Source organism: Protopterus annectens, chromosome 13.part0 (genome assembly GCF_019279795.1).
Source record: "Protopterus annectens isolate FY-2018-M chromosome 13.part0, PAN1.0, whole genome shotgun sequence".
In the NCBI taxonomy this organism is placed as follows: domain Eukaryota; kingdom Metazoa; phylum Chordata; order Ceratodontiformes; family Protopteridae; genus Protopterus; species Protopterus annectens.
This window is the reverse complement of record NC_056747.1, coordinates 511639602-511659703: the sequence shown is the minus strand read 5'-3', so window position 1 is coordinate 511659703 and position 20102 is coordinate 511639602.

The following is a 20102-nucleotide window of genomic DNA, read 5'->3' as shown; positions in this document are numbered from 1 at the left end:
TTTTGACTGACCAGGTCCATTAGCTCATCGAAAGGTAGAGACACCCAGGAGGCTGAAGGTTGAGGCCAAAAAGCCTTCAGGTACACTGACTCCTTATCAGAAGGGGTGGTGGCCTGCCAGCCGCCTCTCTGCTTCAAGATCTCTAGAATATCTGCAAATTGAGATATCATCAGAGGACGACCATGTGGACCCTTCTGACTCATCAAGGTAAGTGTCTGAAGTGATGGACTCATCTGGGGAATCTACGTGCTTCCTCTTGCAAGTTCTCTTCCAAGGTGGCTCCTCAGAAGGATATTCTGGGGAGGCCTCGGAGGAGACGGGTTCACCCATTGGGGGATCCTGAGGCTCTGGATCTCTGCTGTCCTGTGGAATGGGTGGTGCTGAAACAGTAGCTGGTGCCTTAGGGGGACGAGTGCTAGTATTCCTCTGTGGTGCTAAATGGGTAGACAACACACTCTTCATCAGCTCAAAGGTGGATCTGGCCGGCTCCAAAGACTCCCTCACCTCAGAGGAGACAGAGGAAGGCACTGGAACCAATGAGATCAGACCCGAGGCTGATGTAAGAGCCAAGCTAACCTGGGCCGATGCTCCGAGGGGTAGACTCAGTACCGAAGAAGATCAGCACCAAGAATCCCCCGAGGGCTGATTGGTGAACCCTGGCTCCCAGACTCTCCGGACGACACCAAGAGAGTCGGAGCAGAAGTAGGCTCTGTGAACACTGAAGGGTGTCTCAGAACCGACAGATTGACAGTAAATGATACCAAGCACTCTGGCTCCGAAGGTCAAGCTTGGCTCGGAGGAGGAACAACAGTGAGTATAATTGGTACAGTAGGCTCCGAGACCAAATGAGTGGGAGCCGAGAATAATTTAGTCAATGCCAGCAACTTCAAGAGTCTCTGCACCACCCGTTCCATGTCATCATCTGCTAGGCTCCTGGTGAACCTGGAAGATATGGATGGAGAGCGAGACCTGTGCAGAATTTGAGATCTCGGTGTCAGAGAAACCAGTGAAATATCCATGGACTGGCTCTGAGTAGAGGTATCTTGCGGCTCCGAGGACTTTGGAGCCGAAGTACCAGGCTTGTCAACTAGAATGACCTCCAACAGCTCCGAGAACTGTGGAGCCGAGGAGGTAGTGGCCTTAGAGATTTTTGGTAGTTTGACTGGCGGCTCTGACTAAGCCGATGTTGCAGGTGAATGTCTCTTCTGGGATTTTTTCCTTTTTGTAAGAAGGAGAAGAAGAAGAGGAAGAAGAACTATGTATAGCTTCCTCAAAAGTTGGCTTTAAGAGCTCTTTCGGGATCACTTTGTTTCTCCTTTCTTGAAGTACCCTTGCACTGAAAGAATGACAAAAAGTGTAATCTTCTTGTAGGTGAATTGCACCAAGGCAATAAACATATATAACATGTCCATCTGTGATGGACATTTTTTGTGAGCACTTCTGGCATTTTTTAAAGCCCGAAGGCTTATGTTCCCTCTCTTTTTTGTCTTTGGACATAATAAAGATAAGACCGCAAAAAACAACAACAAGAAAGTTTTAACTATAGCACTATACAACTATTGAACTATATGACTATTCAACTCTATAAAAGGAAACACAAAGGAGACGGACAACTAGGGAGAAAAATAGGGCCTCTAACTCAAATGGACCTGTTTCCCAGACAAGACAACAATTAACAAAAGCCCTCTAACTAAAATGGATGAAGAGCTCTCTAACTTAAACGAGCTACTTAACAACTAGACAGACAGAAAAAAACAACCACTACAAGGGATACAGATAGGCCTACTATGCAACGGCCAAAGCCACGCCAAAGAGAATAAAACTATAACTATATAACTATAGTGCAAAAAACAGGTACAGCAATTTAAATATGTTGAATACTAAGCTATCTATAATAAAATAGATGGATGGAGGGTGGGACGCAAGAAAGAAGGCGAGAAGACAACTAACATGGAACGTTATGGTAGGTACATAACTTCTTTATGTTAAGTTGTCTATCTCGCCTTCTATTCTTGCTGGTTGGGACAGCATCCCTAGCACCAAAAATCCTGGGTGGCTCATTGGAAAAGACTCTTCAGAACATTGGAACCAAAGTCAGCTCTGCTCCTGGAAACCAAATCCAACTTGTAATGCAAAATGAAAGTATGTGGGTTGGCCCATGTAGCTGCAGCACAAATAGATTCCATGGGCAACCTAGCCTGAAAGGCCACCGAAGTAGCTAAAGCTCTGGTGGAGTGTTCTTTTGGTTTAACTGGCAATTCTTTATTCCTCAGTTGATATATGAATGTGATGATAGAAGTCAACCACCTGGATAAGGTTACTTTGGAGACCGGAAGACCTTGTTTACCTACTGCATAATACAGGAAAAGTTGATCTGATTTTCTAATGTCCTTGGTTCTGTGCAAATAAAAGCATAGCTGCCTGTGAACATCTAACTGATGTAACTTATATTCCGCCCTGTTGGAGTGGTTAGGGAAAAACACAGGAAGGTCTATGGACTGATTCAAGTTACTCTCTGAAGAGATCTTAGGAAGGAAAGATGGATTAGTCCTAAGAGCAACCCTGCCATTGTGGAACACGAGGTATGGGGGATGGACAGAAAGAGCCTGTAGTTCCAAAACTCTTCTGGCTGAAGTAATAGCTACCAGGAAGAGGGTTTTCCAAGATAAGAACTTCAGTGAACAAGAAGCTGCAGGTTCGAAAGTGGGCAAAATTAGCGAAGTTAAAATCAAGTTTAAATCCCACGGTGGTGGAGGATCTCTCACTGGGGGCCTGAGCAGAGTGGTTCCTTTGAGAAAGGCTTTACACAGCTTATGGGACATGATATTGTTTTCCGACAGGCCAATGTGAAAATTTGAAATTGCTGCTAATTGGACACTAATTGTAGCTGAAGCAGAACCAGCATGGAAGAGTTCTGCTAGAAATTCCAAAATGGAGTGCACTGAGGCTGAAAAGGGGTCTATGCTTTTTGCCTCTGCCCAGGAACAAAAACGTTTCCACTTACTAGCGTAAGTTTTTCTGGTCATAGACCTGTGTGATGACAAAAGGATTTCTCTCACAGATGGGGAAATATCTGGGAGCCTGGCTACGGTTGGAAGTGGAGCAACCACGCTGTGAGCTGGAGAGTGTGCAGGGATTGGTGCAGCCTGCCCGATTGATGAATCAGGAGGTCTGGAACTAGGTTGAGAGTCCAGGGCTGTTCGAGAAGATAGGAGTGCAGGAACAGAAACCATATTTGTCGAGGCCAGTAAGGAGCAATGAGGATCATTTTGCAACCCGAAATGGCAGCCTTCTGAATCAATTTCGGTATGAGGGGGAAAGGAGGAAATGCATAAAGAAGTCCCTGGGGCCAATCGTGGACTAGAGCGTCTCTGGGGGGATGCCCGGGGAGTGGAAGGAGGGAGAAGAAATTGCTGCACTTGTTGTTGAGGGGAGTTGCAAAAAGGTCGCAGCAAGGTTGGCCCCATCTGTGGAAGATTTGGTCCGCAACCACCTGGTTCAGAGACCACTCATGAGGCATGAGAATTGCTCTGCTCAGTCTGTCTGCTATAACGTTGGACTTCCCAGGGATGTGCGTTGCAATCAGAAACCATTGGGAAGAGATCGCCCACTGCCAGAGTCTGAGTGCTTCTCGACATAGTGGGTAGGACCTGGTTCCACCCTGCTTGTTGATGTACCACACTATGGACATATTGTCTGTTTGAACTGCAATGGTCCCGGTAGGAAGAGAGTCCTGAAGAGCCTGCAACGCTAAGAGCACGGCCCTCATCTCCGAGACATTTATGTGCAGATGATACTCGTGAGGTTGCCAGGTGCCTTGGACTGTCCTGCCCTGATAATGCCCCCCCCCACCCGATCAGGGAGGCGTCCGTGGTCACTGTAGCCACTGGAGAGGGAAGAACAAATGGTCTGCCGTAGAGCACTGATGTGGAGACCATCCACCACGCAAGGTGTTTCTTGCATGCCTGAGTGATCATAATCGTGTAAGACATGGGAAGTTGCTGGAAGGACCATTGGGTGAAAAGAAGCCACTGGAGAATCCTCATGTGAAAACGAGCTAGGGGAACAAGTACAATAGCTGCTGCCATGAGACCTAGCGTTTGAAGGACAAACCTGGCTTGAATCCTTTTGCATGCTAATAAAACCTTGACATGCTGATGAATCACTGAAACCCTGTTTTGTGGGAGGCTCGCTAATATGTCTTTGGTATTTAAATTTGTGCCTATAAAGGTGATAGATTGACAGGGCAACAATGCAGACTTTTTGAAATTTATTGTGATACTTAGCCTGGAGTAAGTGTCGATGGTGCAGTCTCTGGCTCGCAGAAGGTGATGTCTGGTGGTAGCAGTGAGGAGCCAGTTGTCGAGATATGGAAACACCCTGAATCCTTGCCATCTCAGATGAGCGGTAACTACTGCCATACATTTGGTAAACACCCTGGGGGCTGTGGTGAGACCAAAGGGCAGAGCTCTGAACTGATAACGGCTGGCTCCCAGCCAGAAGCGGAGGAATCTTCGGAAGCGTCTGTCCATTTTTATGTGGTAGTACGCATCCTGAAGATCTATGGAGCACATCCAATTGTCCTGACGCAGAAAGGGTAAAATGGACTGAAGCATGACCATCCGGAATTGTTTTCTTTGTACAGACTTGTTTAGTCTGCTGAGATCCAAAATTGGTCTCCAGTCCCCTGTCTTTTTTGGTACCAAAAAGAACCTTGAGTAAATTCCGGATCCTTGTTGGTCTACTGGGACTTGCTGGATGGCCCTTTTTCTTAGCAGTTTTGAGACTTCTTGCACTGCTTGGTCCCTTAGATTGGGTGGAACATCTGGAAGGGACTTGTATGACTTTAAGGGGGTGCGAACGAAGGGGATTCTGTAGCCTCCGGATATGACGGACTGTACCCATTTGTCTTGTGTTATGTTTCGCCAGGCTCCTGGGTACAGTGATAGTCTTCCCCCAACTGCCTCCAGAGGTGAGCCGCCAGGCAACCCTTCAGGGATGCTGGAAGGGCTTGTCAGAGAAGGATTCTCTGCTGCCCTGGTTTTGCGGACCTCCTATGCCACGAGGGCGACGTCTTTTATTCCCTCCTCTGCCCCTGGAGGGAAACTCACCATGTGTGTCTGGCAAGGCTCCTTGGGATTTCTGGAACCACATCTTCCCACTCTTCTGACCCATAGGATATGGTCTGGAAGGAGTGGAAAAACAGACTCCTACAGCAGTGAGAGTCTTGCCTTCCTGCTCACACCTGGTAAGGGTATCTTTCACCTGTGATCCAAAGAGAGAGGAACCATCAAAGAGGGTGTTGGTGAAAGACGCTCTGAAAGGTTCCACAAAGTTACATAGCCGCATCCAAGCATGCCTCCTTAGGGCCACACCTGTGCCTGTGGCTCTGCTCGCACCATTGGCTGCACAGGAAATGAGCCACATGGAGGAGTTTAACACAGAATTAAGAGTCGCCAGCTGGGAGGCTGCCGTAGCCTGGGCCCCCTCAGCTGATGGATCTTGGAGGGTATCTCCAAGCTCTTTCAGGAGATCCCTCTGAAGACGGGTAAAGTGGCACAGGTAATTCAGGGACTGCATGGAAAAGGTCGCTGAAGAGAACATCCGCTTCCCTATCTGTCCATCATCCTGGACTCCTTATTAGGGGGATGGACAGATGAAGAAATTTCAGCCAACTCCTTCTTTGTGGCCGCTGCTACCACCATGGCATCAACGGGGACACCCTTGGTCAAGAACTGTTTGTCCTGCGGGGCAGTAATGAATTTTGCAGGTCTTCTAGGGGTCGGTTCAACTGTGTCTGGAGCCGTCCACGCCTTTCGAGCCACCACAGACATCAGTGGGTTGAAAGGCAGAGACACACAGGATGTGGAAGGTCGGGATCCAAAAGCATCCAGGAATACCAACTCATCCTCGGAAGGGTTTAGGGTAGTCCAGTTTCCCCTCTGCCTAAGCATCTCAAGGATGTCTGAGAAGGAGACATCTTCAGAGGGGGATCTTGGGGACCCTTCTGACTCCTCTAAATCAGTATCTGATATAATAGACTTGGGGGAGTCAACATGCTTCCTCTTGCATTTTTTCTTGCAAGGTGGCTCCTCTGAAAGATCAGGGGAGGCCTTGGAAGAGGAGGATACACCCAAGGGGGTGTCCTAGAGTGCTGGATCCCCACGCTTAGGGTCTGGAAGAGGGGCAGAGGCTGACGCAGGCACCCTAGGGGGAGGAGCCGATGGGGTCAATCGTGGGGCTGAATCAGGGGCCAGCACACTCTTCATCACCTCGAAGGCATCCCTGCCCAGACGCAGAGAAGGCTCAGGCTCCGACGAAACCAAAAGCCCTTTTCGCACCGAGGGAGATGGCTCTGAGGCAGATGTAGGAGCCAAGCTCACCTGTGCCGAAGCACCGAGAGGGAGAGCGGGGTCGGACAAGAGTCCGATGCCACTCGCCCCCTCGGAGCCAACGAGGAAGTCTCGGCGCCCAGATTTCTCCAGGGAAGGTACCATGGAAGGGATCGGAGCCAATGAAGGAACCGAAAGGGAGGGTATCGGCGCCGACGGTTCCACGACTCGAACCCCAATGAACTCCAGCTCCGAGCTCAAAGGAAGAGTCGGAGGAGGAATATCAATAGCTGTGGATGGAGCCGACTCCTGATGAGGAGGGCTGGACAACATTTTGGCAAGGGCCTGCGACTTCAAGAGCCTACTGACCACTCTTTCCAAATCATTGTCCGAAAGTCTAGAGGACCGAGAAGAGTGGGATGATCGGTGACTATGCTCCGATTGGAGCAGGGGCAACTTTGGAGCCAAATGTATCGACTCCAAAGAAGGAAACCTGGATCTCTTTCGACTCTCAGCCGGCTCCAAAGACCGTGTCGGAGCTGACTGGGAGGGAGGGACATCAGTTCCAGCTGGAGCCGAAATGGATTGTGTGGCTTCACCCAACGATGGCTCCGAACTGGGAGCCGACTTTTTAGGTGGTCTGGAAGATTTCACCGGCTGAGACTTTGATGGTGAATCTTGGGGTTTAAGCAGACCCCTCAGAATCAATTTATTTTTGCACTCCTGCAGGACTCTTACACTGAAGACATGACAGATGGAGCAAGAGTCCTGCAGGTGCACAGCGCCCAGACAATAAACAAAAGAAGTGTGACCATCTGTCAGAGACATCTTCTGACAGCATGAGTCACACTTCTTGAATCCGGACAGTTTTGGATCCTTGGAAATTCTTGGAAGAGAACCAAGGACAATTTTTCACACAAAAAGTTAAGGTAACCAATAAAAAATATTAATACCCTACAGTTACCACAACCCACACAAGTACTACTACCAAAAGGAAAAACAAACTTATCACTAACACTACAGGTTATAGAAAAAAAGTTTTTTTTTTTTTTTTTTTTTTTTTTTAAAGGAGATAGAAAAGAAAGGTTAACCTCTAACTCAAACAGAAAGAACCTTTCTGTGGAAAAGGGAGAAGAGTGGGAGGGGAAACTCTCTAATTTAAACGAGTTTCTAGGAAGGGAAAGCTATTTAGTGGAAAAACTAACTACAATGAATAAAGTCTAACTAACGACTAATTCTACACTACACTACAATACAGTAATTTTTACAGGAAAATTACAGTAAATAACAGTAATAATAAAGAAGCTTATACGACCTGAGCCAGTAAAACAACCTCATAGCAGAAGCAGCAAATGAGATCTGGGTATCTAGCGCCAGGCATCATGGGATATAGGGGGGGCCTCGTGCCAGTAAGCAGCTCTCGAGCTTTTGAAGATGGCCGAGTCGGAGCCGAGGATCGGCTCCGAACCCAACCAGCAAGAATAGAAGGTAAGATAGACAACTTAACATTGGTTGTTATGGAACCACTCTGGTGACCTAAAGGATACAAGTGTATGTGCACGCTCTCTAATTTTGCAGGGAAAAGGTAATATAGTGTTATATGGACATTTTGTGTTGTATAAATGTGTAAAAAGTTATAGACTTGTCTTTAGGGGAGGTGGTTATCTGGCAGACCAGTGTAGAACACAATACACTAACATGTTAGAGTGTGTCAAAGATAATATTAATGGATTTCAGGACAAGAGGAACAGGGTAAAGGTGGGGTGGGTATGAGTCCAGAAGTCTGTCTCATGTAAAAGATCCAGACCACCCTAAATATGGCAAAATGACAACTTCCAGAGTGCCAGCTGATCACTGCCTTGGTTCAGATGCCAGTGCATGGGTCACAATGCTGGTATTTAGGGCCTGCTTCTGGATAGAAGGATTATCTTATGGGTGTAATGGCAGATTGACTGGTTCTAGCAAGTTACTGGATAGTGCATATGGCCCTAAAGTGTTATAAATGCACATCCATGATGGATTTGAATATAATTAAATAATCTATTAATTAATAGTTCTGGGACATGAGTAGAACACAGTAGCTAGAGGTTTATGGATTTTTGTCTACTTAAAATGTATGTTTATATGATGGCCCAAACTTCAACTGATTAGTTTGTCTTTTCATCCTAATAGAGTTCTCCTTCTCCAAAGTAATTTTACTAGGTACATTTTCCCAGCTTTCTGTGCTATTGCACACGTGTGCTGCAATGTACTGATGACACTTCTGCCCCGTTAATGATCTTATGTTGATTCAGTATCTGTAGTGCTATGTAACGATATGTCAGCTTTTAATATTCGGCAGACATGCTATTTCCTGGTAATAAGGACATATCTAACTGCTTGTGAATGTTGTTCCTTCCTGCACCATGTTGTTTTTATACATCATACTTGTGTGCTGATGTTCACCCTCACTACATCATTGAACTTCAGCTATTTTTAGTTAATGGCTTATTTATGGGGCATTATCACACAGCTGGTCTATCAGCATTGAATTTTGCAGTGATCTACACCAGTTTATGAATCCAGCAATACATCCTTAGCATTTTGTTTTGTACATGTTTCACTAGGGTGACTACAAAGTCAGCATTTTGTTCAGTTGAAAGGTACAGCTGTGTAAGTAAAGTTACTATAACAGTAGATGTTTGAATGATCACTGCTGCAGTAGCCTTAGCTATATGCATTATATGCTGCCATGGATATAACATCCAACCAGCTTCCAAAGCCCCAAGGCACCTTCCGCAATCCAAAATGTCTGGCAACTTGAGCGGAGCTGACTAAAATACAAGTTTAGGTGCCAAACTCTTTAAAACATTCCTGCCAACACGGAGAGGGAGGCAGAGCCCTGAAAGGACAATGCTAGGAAAAAGAAAAAATAAATAACCACACCCTGGCATAAACACACCAGCAAGTAAATAAATAAGTGGGATGGAGGGAGGGAGGGGCTACTGCAGCAGTGATCATTCAAACAAATACTATTATGGTAAGTTTGCTTACACAACTGAACTACGTACATCATATTGATAACTGCTGCAGTAGCCTTAGCTATATTGGTAGATTACCCTAGCTTACTACATTTGGTAGGCGGAAGTAGAAGAGTCCCGCAGCCCCTGGAGAATGGTCCTTGCAAAGTCTGATCTAGTCCTAGAGAAGGATTCAAGCTTATAGTGCTTTGTAAAAGTATGTACTGAAGACTAAGTTGCAGCTTCTAGAATACTTCTAGAATCCAAACCTTTCCAAAAAGTCATCGATAAAGCCAAGGGCCTAGTACAGTGGCCTTGACTCTACCTGGAATAGTTTTGCTGTAGTGAATATAACAAAAGATAACAGCCTTAGACAACCATTTTGAAATAGTCTGTTTTGACACAGGTTGTCCCTTCTTTTTGCCTTCACAAAAAATGAACAAGGGGTCCAAAGATCTGAAAGATTTAGTTTGGTCAAGATAGTGCCTGAGTTGTCTGTAGACATTCAAGGCATGGAGGGTCTATGTCAGAACACCGAAAAATCAAAAAATCGAATGCTCACATGAGCGAATAATCATTTTTATTTTATTTATTTTACATTTGTTGACCGGGATAGTCCAACTGGATACATGTCCATTTTCAGCAGAGGCCCGGGGAGAAAAGCTCCAAGGAATAATAAATCCAATATAACTTGTCACATATTACAAATTACAAATAGATTATTTACAGAGAATATATGGGCAGACAATACAAATTTCAAATAGACTATTTACAGTGATTAGATAAGCAAACAATATAACAGTTATTCTGGTAAAGTTAATCAACGAATGAATATCAGATTAAATTACATAGTAGGCTGCATAACAGATTCACATATTCCAGAGGAATGTTAACCGGGCTTGATACAGTGACATACCCAGTTTGTCCCTAGGTGGTGTTTGAGCCTAGTTTTAAACTGACCTAGAGAAGAAAGTAAGGTAATATCAGCTGGTAGAGAGTTCCAAGATCTACCTACCGAGTTTACTAAGAGAGAGTCACCGCCTGAGTTGTTAATTTTACATATCTGTTTAAGAAGTCTGTTGGAGGAACGCAGCGGTCTAGGATTATTATAGAGGGTGACAAGGTTTTTGAGTGCAGGGGTATTGTCAGGGTTATAGATGATTTTATGGGCCTTAACCAATTGGCTATATAGGATTAGACTTGGTAGTTCAAGGTGGTTTAGATTGATGCAATGATGTGCCCTAAAAGGCAGCCCAGTGGCAAACCTGGCAATGTGGTTGTAACAGATTGAGAGTTTGTTAAGGACAGTCTTGTTAACATTAGAGAGTAGAGGGGATGTGTACAGAAGAGTAGAAAGAAGGTGAGATCAAGCTATGGCAACTTTGGTTGGGGGGGTTAGGAAGGCTTTTATTCTGTAAAGTGACCCTAGTTTTTTATTGATGGTTTTGATCAATTGGTTGACATAAAGGTCAAATTTTAGATTATTATCTATGACACCTAATAGTTTAGTGGAGAGGTCAGGGGAGATTATTGTGCCATCATTTGCTTTTATAGTAAAATTAACGGCAGTACACATTTGTGTAGGTAAAAATAACAGCATTTTAGTTTTTTAGGGATTTAGTATCAGACTTCATTTGGAAAGCCAGTTTTCTATTGTGTTAAAGGTGGTTTGCCTAGCTAACCATAACTCTAATGGGGATGTGGCCGAGCAAATCAGGGTAGAGTCATCAGCATATTGGATACAGCTGACTTTTGGGATCACGGTATTCATATCGTTGATGAAGATGGAGAATAACAGGGACCCAAGTATAGAGCCTTGTGGTACTCCAAGGCTGTTAGGTAGTAGGTTAGAGAGTTTGTTCTGCCAAAGAACAGCCTACTGTCAACCACTTAGGTAGGATTTAAACCATTGAAGGGCTTTAGTATCTAGACAGAGTGTTTGCAGGGTGTAGATTAATAGTTGGTGGTCAACCATATTGAATGCCTTAGAAAGATCCAAGGAGAGGGCTGAAGAAATATGGTTATTGTTTCAATTATGGTTTATGGTGTTGGTAAAGGCTAGTAGGGCTGAGGTAGTGCTGTGGTGAGGTCTGAAGCCATGCTGGGTATCTGCCATGAGGCGGTTATGGATTAGGTGATTCATGAACTGTCTCTGAATACATTTTTCTATAATCTTTGCAAGTGGAGAGAGTATAGCCATAGGCCTATAGTTGGAGAATTCAGTAGAGCTACCTCCTTTATGAAGTGGGATTACATAGCATATTTTCCAGATGGTGGGAATTTTAGCTTCAACTATTGTTCGATTGATAAGTATTGATACTGGGTAGGCAATAGCATCAGCCGATTTTTGTAGGTATTCAGCAGGAAGTTGGTCAGCTAAGAGAGTGGTGGGTTTTAGTTTTTTAATAAGGGTACTGGTAAGTGATGTGGCGACTGGTTGAAAGCTAAATGGGAGTAGGTCTCTAGGGGTGGTACTTTCTGGACCAAGGGAGCTAGGAGGGAGTTGGCTGACTAGGGTTTGAATTGTCTCGGTAATGAGTCAGTTAAAACTACCTGAAACATCTGCTGGGGGTTCATCAGTAGTGGCAGCTGGGACGGGGGTAGTAGTTTGTCCAAGGTGTAGTAGATTATTCAAACCTGCCCAAAACTTCTGAGGGTTATTTTGATTTTCTGTCTGTAATTTACAATAGTATTGTTTTTGTCTTGTAGAATGGATCTTTTAGTTTCATTCCTAAATTGTCTGTATTTAGTTTGATCTTGGGGGTCTTTAGTTGAATGGCATAAAGCCCAGGCTTTGTTTCCAAGGCTGATTTGGAGTCTAGTCTCTTTCGAAAGCCATGGCACAGTTTTTGCCTTGGTTCTCTTTGAGCGAACAGGTGTGTGTAAATCAAGGATCTCAAGGAATTTATTGTTAAACTACAGAATTGCTTCCTCTAAGGGGAGGAGTTTTAGACTAGACCAATTACATGATTTTAGTTCCTGTTGGAATTTGGCTGAGTCAAAGTTTTTATTATTTCAAACATTTCTTAGTAAGGGTTGTTGGGGTTTGATAGCTTTGTGCTTAATTATATATGTGAGATAGTGATCACTTAGACTATCAGGGAGGGTACCAGAGGTGTACAAATGGGGGTGACTATTAACGAGTACCCAGTCAAGTATGCTTTCTCTTTGGTTGTGTTTACCTACTCTGGTAGGGGTGTTAATGATATGCATAAATGAGTGCAGGTTAATATGGGTGGTTGGGGATTCTGATGAACAGGTGGCCTAGTCTATATTAAAGTCTCCAAGAAGAAGGGTTTCTTAGGGGTAGTGACTAGATATCCAGTGCAGGGTGTCTTCAAGTCTAGCTATATTGTTACCTGGGGGAATATACATGCAGATGTTATTAATGCATTTACTTTTGTTAAGTTGCAGTTTGTTGGCTAGAATCTCTGAGTTGTTAATTTGATGTGGTTGCATTACATCTGTGGTTACATTCAACTATGATTTATAGACTATAGCTACCCCACCCCCTTTCCTGAAAGCACGGTCCAGCCTATGTATGTTATAACCAGGAGGTAGTACTTCACTGTCTGTAGTGGTAGGTTTTAACCAGGTCTCAGATAAAAAAATCTCAGGGGACTGAACAGCAAGGAGTGCATGCAGTTCATGTACCTTGTTATTAATGCTTCTAATATTAAGATGACAGATTAGGAGAGAGTTAGATGGCCTATTAATTGTAGGTTTGTAGCTTAGGTTACAGCTAGAGGGGGAGTATGTGCCTGAGGTGGATGGGCCAGGGTTGGGGTGAATATCCCCACCAAGTAATGGGCTAGGTCTAAGCTTGGAGATTAGTATCAGGACTTTGTCTACAAGTTTCAGGAACTCGAAATTGCTATTGTTATCGATATTTTAATTTTTCGTCATTCTAAAGTAGACCCGGTATGGAGTATCCTTTCTCCATCATTTTCGGGTTCAGGAAAGAAAACAGGGAAATGGATAATTTGGCTTAAAGTAAACTTGGATACCACTTTAGGCATAAAATGATTAGTTCTCAACGAAACTCTGCCCCTGTGGAAAATAAGATAGGATTGACTCACCATAAGAGCTTGCAGCTATACCCTTTTTGAAGAGGTCAGAGCACTCAATAAAACTGTTTTCCGTGTTATGAACCTGAAATCAACCAGGTTAGCTGGTTCAAATGGAAACAGTGCAAGTGCCCAAGGAAGGGCCACCGGTTTTCTTGGAGGCTTCTTATGCAAAACCCCCTTTCAAAAACATTTTGACATGAGAGTGCATTAAAAGAGAAGGATCCATGGGCAGACATGCGGAAGTGGCTGATAAACCTTGATAGAGGAACAAGGAAAGTAATTGAACAGTAAAGCAAACAAATATTGTAAAACCGTAGAACAACTAGACCTGAATGGGTGCTGGTTTTGTCATTGGCACCAACTAGAAAACCTTTTTTTTATTTGCTAATATATGATTTTCTAGGAGCAGGCTTTCTTGCCTCCATTAGTACCTACTGCACATCCTCAGTAAAAAGGTGCCTAAAGGGAATTAATACCCTTTCATTCAGGCAGTCAGTTGTGTATCAAACAACCCTGTTCTTGTGTCAGTAGACCAAGTCTGTGAGGAAGCTTCTGGTAATTCCCCCTAGCCATTTCCAAAAGAAGGGAGAACCACAGTTGCCTGGGACAGAAAGGAGTCACCACAATGATCTTGGGGGATTCTTACTGTATCTTCAGATGTACCTTCAATGTTAATGGAAAGGGTGGAAAAGCATACAAGAACACTCCTTTCCAAGGAAAAGGAAACACATCTGTCTTCCAGGCCTTCTTGCATGGAGTTCTGAAGCAGAATCTTGCTAGCAGATTGTTCAAAGAGGAGGCAAAGAGGTCTACTTGAGGAACTCCCCATAATAGATGAAATCTTGGAAGACACACAATATAGTTTCCATTTGTGAGGATCTACCCTGGTCCTGCTGGCTTGTCTGCCAAATAATTTTTGCTCTGATGGAATGCTGGATGCTTGTAGAGTGGCCCTATGTTGTGAAACTACATCTCAAGCTAACACAGCCAGTTTGGGGGTGGGTGGTGGGGTGGGAACAACCTTGCTTGTTGTTGTACCACATGACTGTGGTTTTGTCCGGGACCAAAGATAATTCAGAGAGTTGAGTGCCTTGATCAGAGCAAACATCTCTTTTATATTTATGTGCTTATGCCTGTCCTTGGTGTCCCATAAACCTTGCACTTTTATCCCTCCTGAAACTGCTCCTCAAGCAAAGTCTGAGATATATGTGATGATGACTGACTGATTTGGAACTGGAAGGGATAAGGAGTGCCCTGGATTTAGGGATATCTGTTGTCTGCACCAAGTGATTTTTCTTTTGACAACCCCCCCAGGACTGGGATATGAAAAGAAAAGCTTTGTTGGTGTTGGGAACAAACTTCAGATACTACTATCTTTCTCATGTTGAGTTTTGCAGGGCTATCATGAGAATTATAAAAAGCCATGAGACCCAGAATCCTGAGATATCCCATTGCAGTGACCGAAGTCTGAGTGGAAAACCCTAGAAACAGATCTAGGCATAGATCTGCTTTTTTCTGTGGAAGAAAAGCTGTTTGAACTGCAGAGTCTGGTTGACATCTCAGAAACATAGTTCTGTGTGCAGGAGCCAAAAAAGACTTTTGAATTTTCTTTTGGAATCCCAGCTTGTGTAACAGATCTCTTATCCAAGAGAGGGATTCCTGACAGTTTGAAAAAGACTCTGCAAAGATAAGGCAGTCATCTGAATATGGAAAAATGTGGATACCCTATAGCCTGCAATGATATATAACTGGAGGAGACATTTTGTGGACACTCTTGGTGCAAGTGGATAGTCCAAAGGATAAGGCAGAGAACTAATAATGTAATCCAGACACACACAACATTAAGAAATGTCTTAAGTCTGGCTGAATAGGAATGTGGTAGTAACAATCTTTTAACTATGATGTTACAAGGCCGAAAGAAGAAGAAGAAGTTACAAGGAAATTTGAATGAGGAAGAAGAGGTAATAGGTTGTGAAGTGACATCATTTTGAATTTGGGCACTACCACAAACAAGTTTAGAAAAGAAAGATCCAGAACTGGTCTCTGAGTATTTTCTTTATTTAGCACTTAAAACATCATTGAATAAAACCCCTTTGCCACCTGGAAACGGAAGAGGGTTATATCTCTCCTTGCGTCAGCATATGATGAAGGACAGGTGAAAACAAAAAAATAGTCTGGTGTGGGAGGATGAGGAATTATCCCATGTAAAGGAGGAATTTCCTCCCACTGCCTTCTGTAACCTTGATGAATAATCTTCAGAATATATTTGTCTGACACCATCTGTTGTCAAAGAGAGAAACAGAGATTCAGACTTTCTGGAAGAATAAAATATGGGCTGCCAGGGTGGGAGTGGGAAACAAAGTTTCTTTAATAGTCATTCTGGCTTATTGGATGTCCTTGGTTTTGGGAGTTTCCAGAATTCTTCTTGGCACCCTCTTTCCATTTCTTCTTAAACATCTGTTTACCTGTATTTTCTTGAGACTGATTATTTTGTTAGAGAATCTAAACTTGGAAAATAAGTCTGAAAAATCATAGAGATTCCCTGTATCAGCTTACACCTTTCATCTCATTTTTTGATCACTTCTGCAGCAGAGGAGCCAGAAACTAAACTGCTACCCAAAGGAAAATTTAAAATCTCATTTTTAACATCTGGGAGGTTGTTAGAATGCAGCCATGCAAATCTCCTCAAATCAGTACCAGATGCCCAAGCCCTTGAAGAAGTATCAGCAGAGTCATATACACACTGTATACAATGAATAGTTACTTGAACAATAGAAGAAATTAAATTACTTGAAGCAGATTTTTCCTCACAAGATGAAACTGCTGGTAAAACATCCCTCATACTTTCACAATTAGTCAGAACAAATGAGCCTGGCAATTTAAAATGCTGAAAATCAAAGTTGCATAAGCATAAACATTTCCCCCATATTTATCAATAATCTTCCCATCCTTATCAGAGAGAGTAGGATTGAAATTAACTAAGTGTTTAGCAGCAGAAGGATTAACCATCTACAGTTGCTTTATCTGGTTTGGAAAGTGTATAAAATTTAAAAGAGTGAGGAATGTTATACATCATATCTGCCCTTTTAGGGGCAGCTGGCTGACTGTTAGGAAAACTGCATGCAGTAACATACACATCCTCCAAGAACGACAGAACTGGAGGAATGGATGCAGGTTCGGGAACTTCCTTCTGTAAGAGTATTTTCTGAGGGAAAGATAAACCTCAGTGTTCTTCCACCACTCTCTAGAGATAGTCTCGGGGAAATAGAACCCCATAGGGAAAGTCAGAAACTGAAATCTCCTCAAATTCTGAATCAGAAATCAGAGTAGAAAACCTTGTATATGTCCCTTCATACTCCTATCCAGATTCATAATTTTGAATCTCTTTAGGAAAAGAGGTATCCATCTTTCTTTTACCAGAAACTACTTTACAAGAAGGATCAATAGCATGAATTAAACCGTGAGCCTGACCTTTAAACTACTCCTGTCTAAGGAAATTTGAGATACATGCTTAGTTTTCTGTTTCTTCTTGACAGAAAAACTAGGACTAAGAGTATTATTAATGGCAGCAGCAGCTTCCTCAGGGTTGAGGACAACATTCTGACAAAACAGGGAAGTCTTACCTGTTTCCTTTATAAGGGCCGACAAGTGTGGCTCTCCCTTGACACTGAAGGGACACTAACAGCTGCAGAAGACATGACTAACCCCCACTCCATAGTGGCTATAGGTGTTACACCCAAAGGATCTGGGGTAAAAGATGAGTAGTCTGAGGTACTCACCTGTGGCTGAGGCACATTGCTAGCCTGCTGTCATGGCAAAGGTTGTTTACTTAACTTTTTCTTTTTGTGGCTGGAAGAAGGAATGACCATGGGACCAACAGATTGTTCCATGGTCAAGCTGAAACTGATGCCTCTTTCCCAGGGAAAACAATCAGCAAATATTAGTAAAAATTAAAACTCTTTAAAAGACACTTTTTCAAAGACAAGCACAGTAAAAAGCATTTTAAAACACTTTGCCAGCCCGACAAGTATAATAAACACAATTTCTACACAGAAAAAAAAAAAGTTTTTCAGTTACTATAAACAACTTTTAAACCAACAGGAAATAAGAGCACTCTCATTTAAAAGTATAGTACAGTCTCATGACAGCCTGCTAAAATATAAACTCCTAGCTTTAAAATAACTTTCTTGAAGAGGAAAGTATTAATAATAAGCAAAAATTATTGAACTGAATCATTGAACACTTTACACCTTCCTTCCTGCTATCCCTAATGTATATATGCTACAGTTAGGTATCTTACTGTCAACTTGAAATTGCATAATATGTCATGTCTAATCATTTGATTTTTTATTCTTTTATCCTATCTCACTAATCAATGTTAAAGCTTTGATGTATGAGACTCTCTCTTTGTAAATGTACTCACTTACTGCTGATGTATTGTTTATTGTTTAGACTGGATTGTATTATACTTTTTATGCCTGTACTTACCTCAGTTGTCACTGTTATATGATTGTTTGTATTACCATGCTGATGCTAATCTAATTGTGGAGCTTTTCTCCCTGGGCCTCCGCTGTAAATGGACCTGTGTCCAGTTGGACAATCCCTGTAAACAAATGTAAAATAAATAAATAAAATAAAATAGAATTAATTTTTTTTCCAGAAGAGAACTTATCTGCCCAGCAAAGGAATAGCACAAGCAGACAGCCAATCCTCAAAAGCCTTAGTGGAGCATACTCTTCAGCAACAGGAAAGCTCTGAAGGGCTTGGCACCCAAACTTGTCCTTTAGTCAGCTCAGGTTGAGCTCCCAGACAGTTTGAATGTATGGAAGGTGCTCTGATGCTTTGGAAGCTGGCTGGCTGTTATATCCTTGGCAGTATATAACCCATATAGCTAAGGCTACTGCAGCAGTGATCAATAGGATGAACATCTAATTTATTAGGTGTCTTTAGTAACAAGCTTTATACTAACTTTTCTTTTTACAAGAGACAATGTAAAATCTAACTTCAGAAATATTGGACTTGTTTATTGATTTATTTAGACTTGTTGGCTAGGGTAGAGCACTGATCCTGGTGGAGTCATTTCAGGTTCAGTTCAGGCAGGGTCATTCCAGGAGTTATATAAAAAAGAAAAAAAAATCACCAACATAAAATAAATAAATAAGATAAATAAACCATTCACCAAGTAACAATCACCTAATGGATATGAAATAAAATGGGTGGATATTGTATATTACAAAATCCAAAAATATGTTCAAAATAATCACTGTGTTGTGCTCATAACATAAAATAATCATTTTAAAATTCCATGTTATTGTATTTGAATCATATAGCAGGCTAGGCATGGCATGTAAAGGAGTACAATTCCTTAAGGTGAAATGGAGAAAGAAAGAACCTATAGGGAAGTAAGGGGGAATGGAGTACATAGGCTGAAATAGGAGACAAGGAAGGAGGTGGAAACATTAGAGAAATGGAATATTATTTAGTGTTTTGTTAGGAAATATCATATGTATGCTTGAAACTGCAATATTTGGAAATGGAGACTGTAGATGTTTTTAAACTGTTTAAGCTATTGATGTGTGTTTAAAGTATTGCCCTTGTGTGACTTTTAGCAGGTGTTTATAAGCTTTCCCTGAATTCAGGGTAATTGGTTCCAGATGCTGTGATGGACTCCCAGGCTTTAGGCCTTAATATTGAAAATATTGTTTGTTTGTATAAGGAATAATGATGCAGGGAGCAATATGTGGACAATAAAAAAATCAAAATGGCATAAGAACTGGAAATTGTGTAAACCAAAGATGATATATAAAGCTTAATTTCAAACAATTTATCATCCAGACTCCAAATCAAGGCTTCAACAGATAACTTATTGTTTGGATTTAAACTTTCTACATCATCTTTGGTTTACGCAGTTTCCAGTTCTTATGCTGTGTGATGCCTGTGCACTGGCCCAGCAATCAAGGAGCCTCAATCCTCACCACTAACACCAGTGAGGGGCATCCATATAGGGAAAGGATAATAAATACACACACAGTAAAGTACAATTTCCCTTAAGAGCAGGCAGAGATCACAGTCAGTCTGTGGCTGGTTTCTCCCTTTCTCTCCAGGTCCCCAATAAGACTTGCATATATATAGTGATACTGTCCCAAGTCACTCCAAATAAGCTTTGGTGTTTAGTCACACTACTATTTGGATAATAATATTGCACAGTAATAATTGGACACCCTTTTAAGGGCCTTTGAATAACTGATAAATATTAGCTGGGTGGTGGCAGTGATTTCTACTATATAGTCTGGGTAAAAGGGGCACAGCTGGAGTACCTGTGAAAGCCTTCCCCAGGAGTGTCTGTGTGGTTGTATAAACTCTTATCTCAAAGTGTGTGTGTGTCAGCTATTTGGGCAGAGACACGAAGCACTAGTTGGACAGAGAGGGTGCTGGACGTTTTAGCTTGCGCACTAGGCTGAGATCTGGACTCTATAGCTGTGTCAGTGGGGAGTCTTAATGGGGACCTGGGGAACAAGGGAGCGACCAGCCCCAGACTGACTGTGATCTCTGTGTGATCTTAAGGGAAATTGTACTTTACTGTGTGTGTATTTATTATCCTTTCCTTATATGGACACTCATCACTGGTGTTAGTGGTGAGGATTGAAGCTCCTTATTTGCTGGGCCAGTGCACAGGCGTCACGTGCTGTTTTGATTTTTTT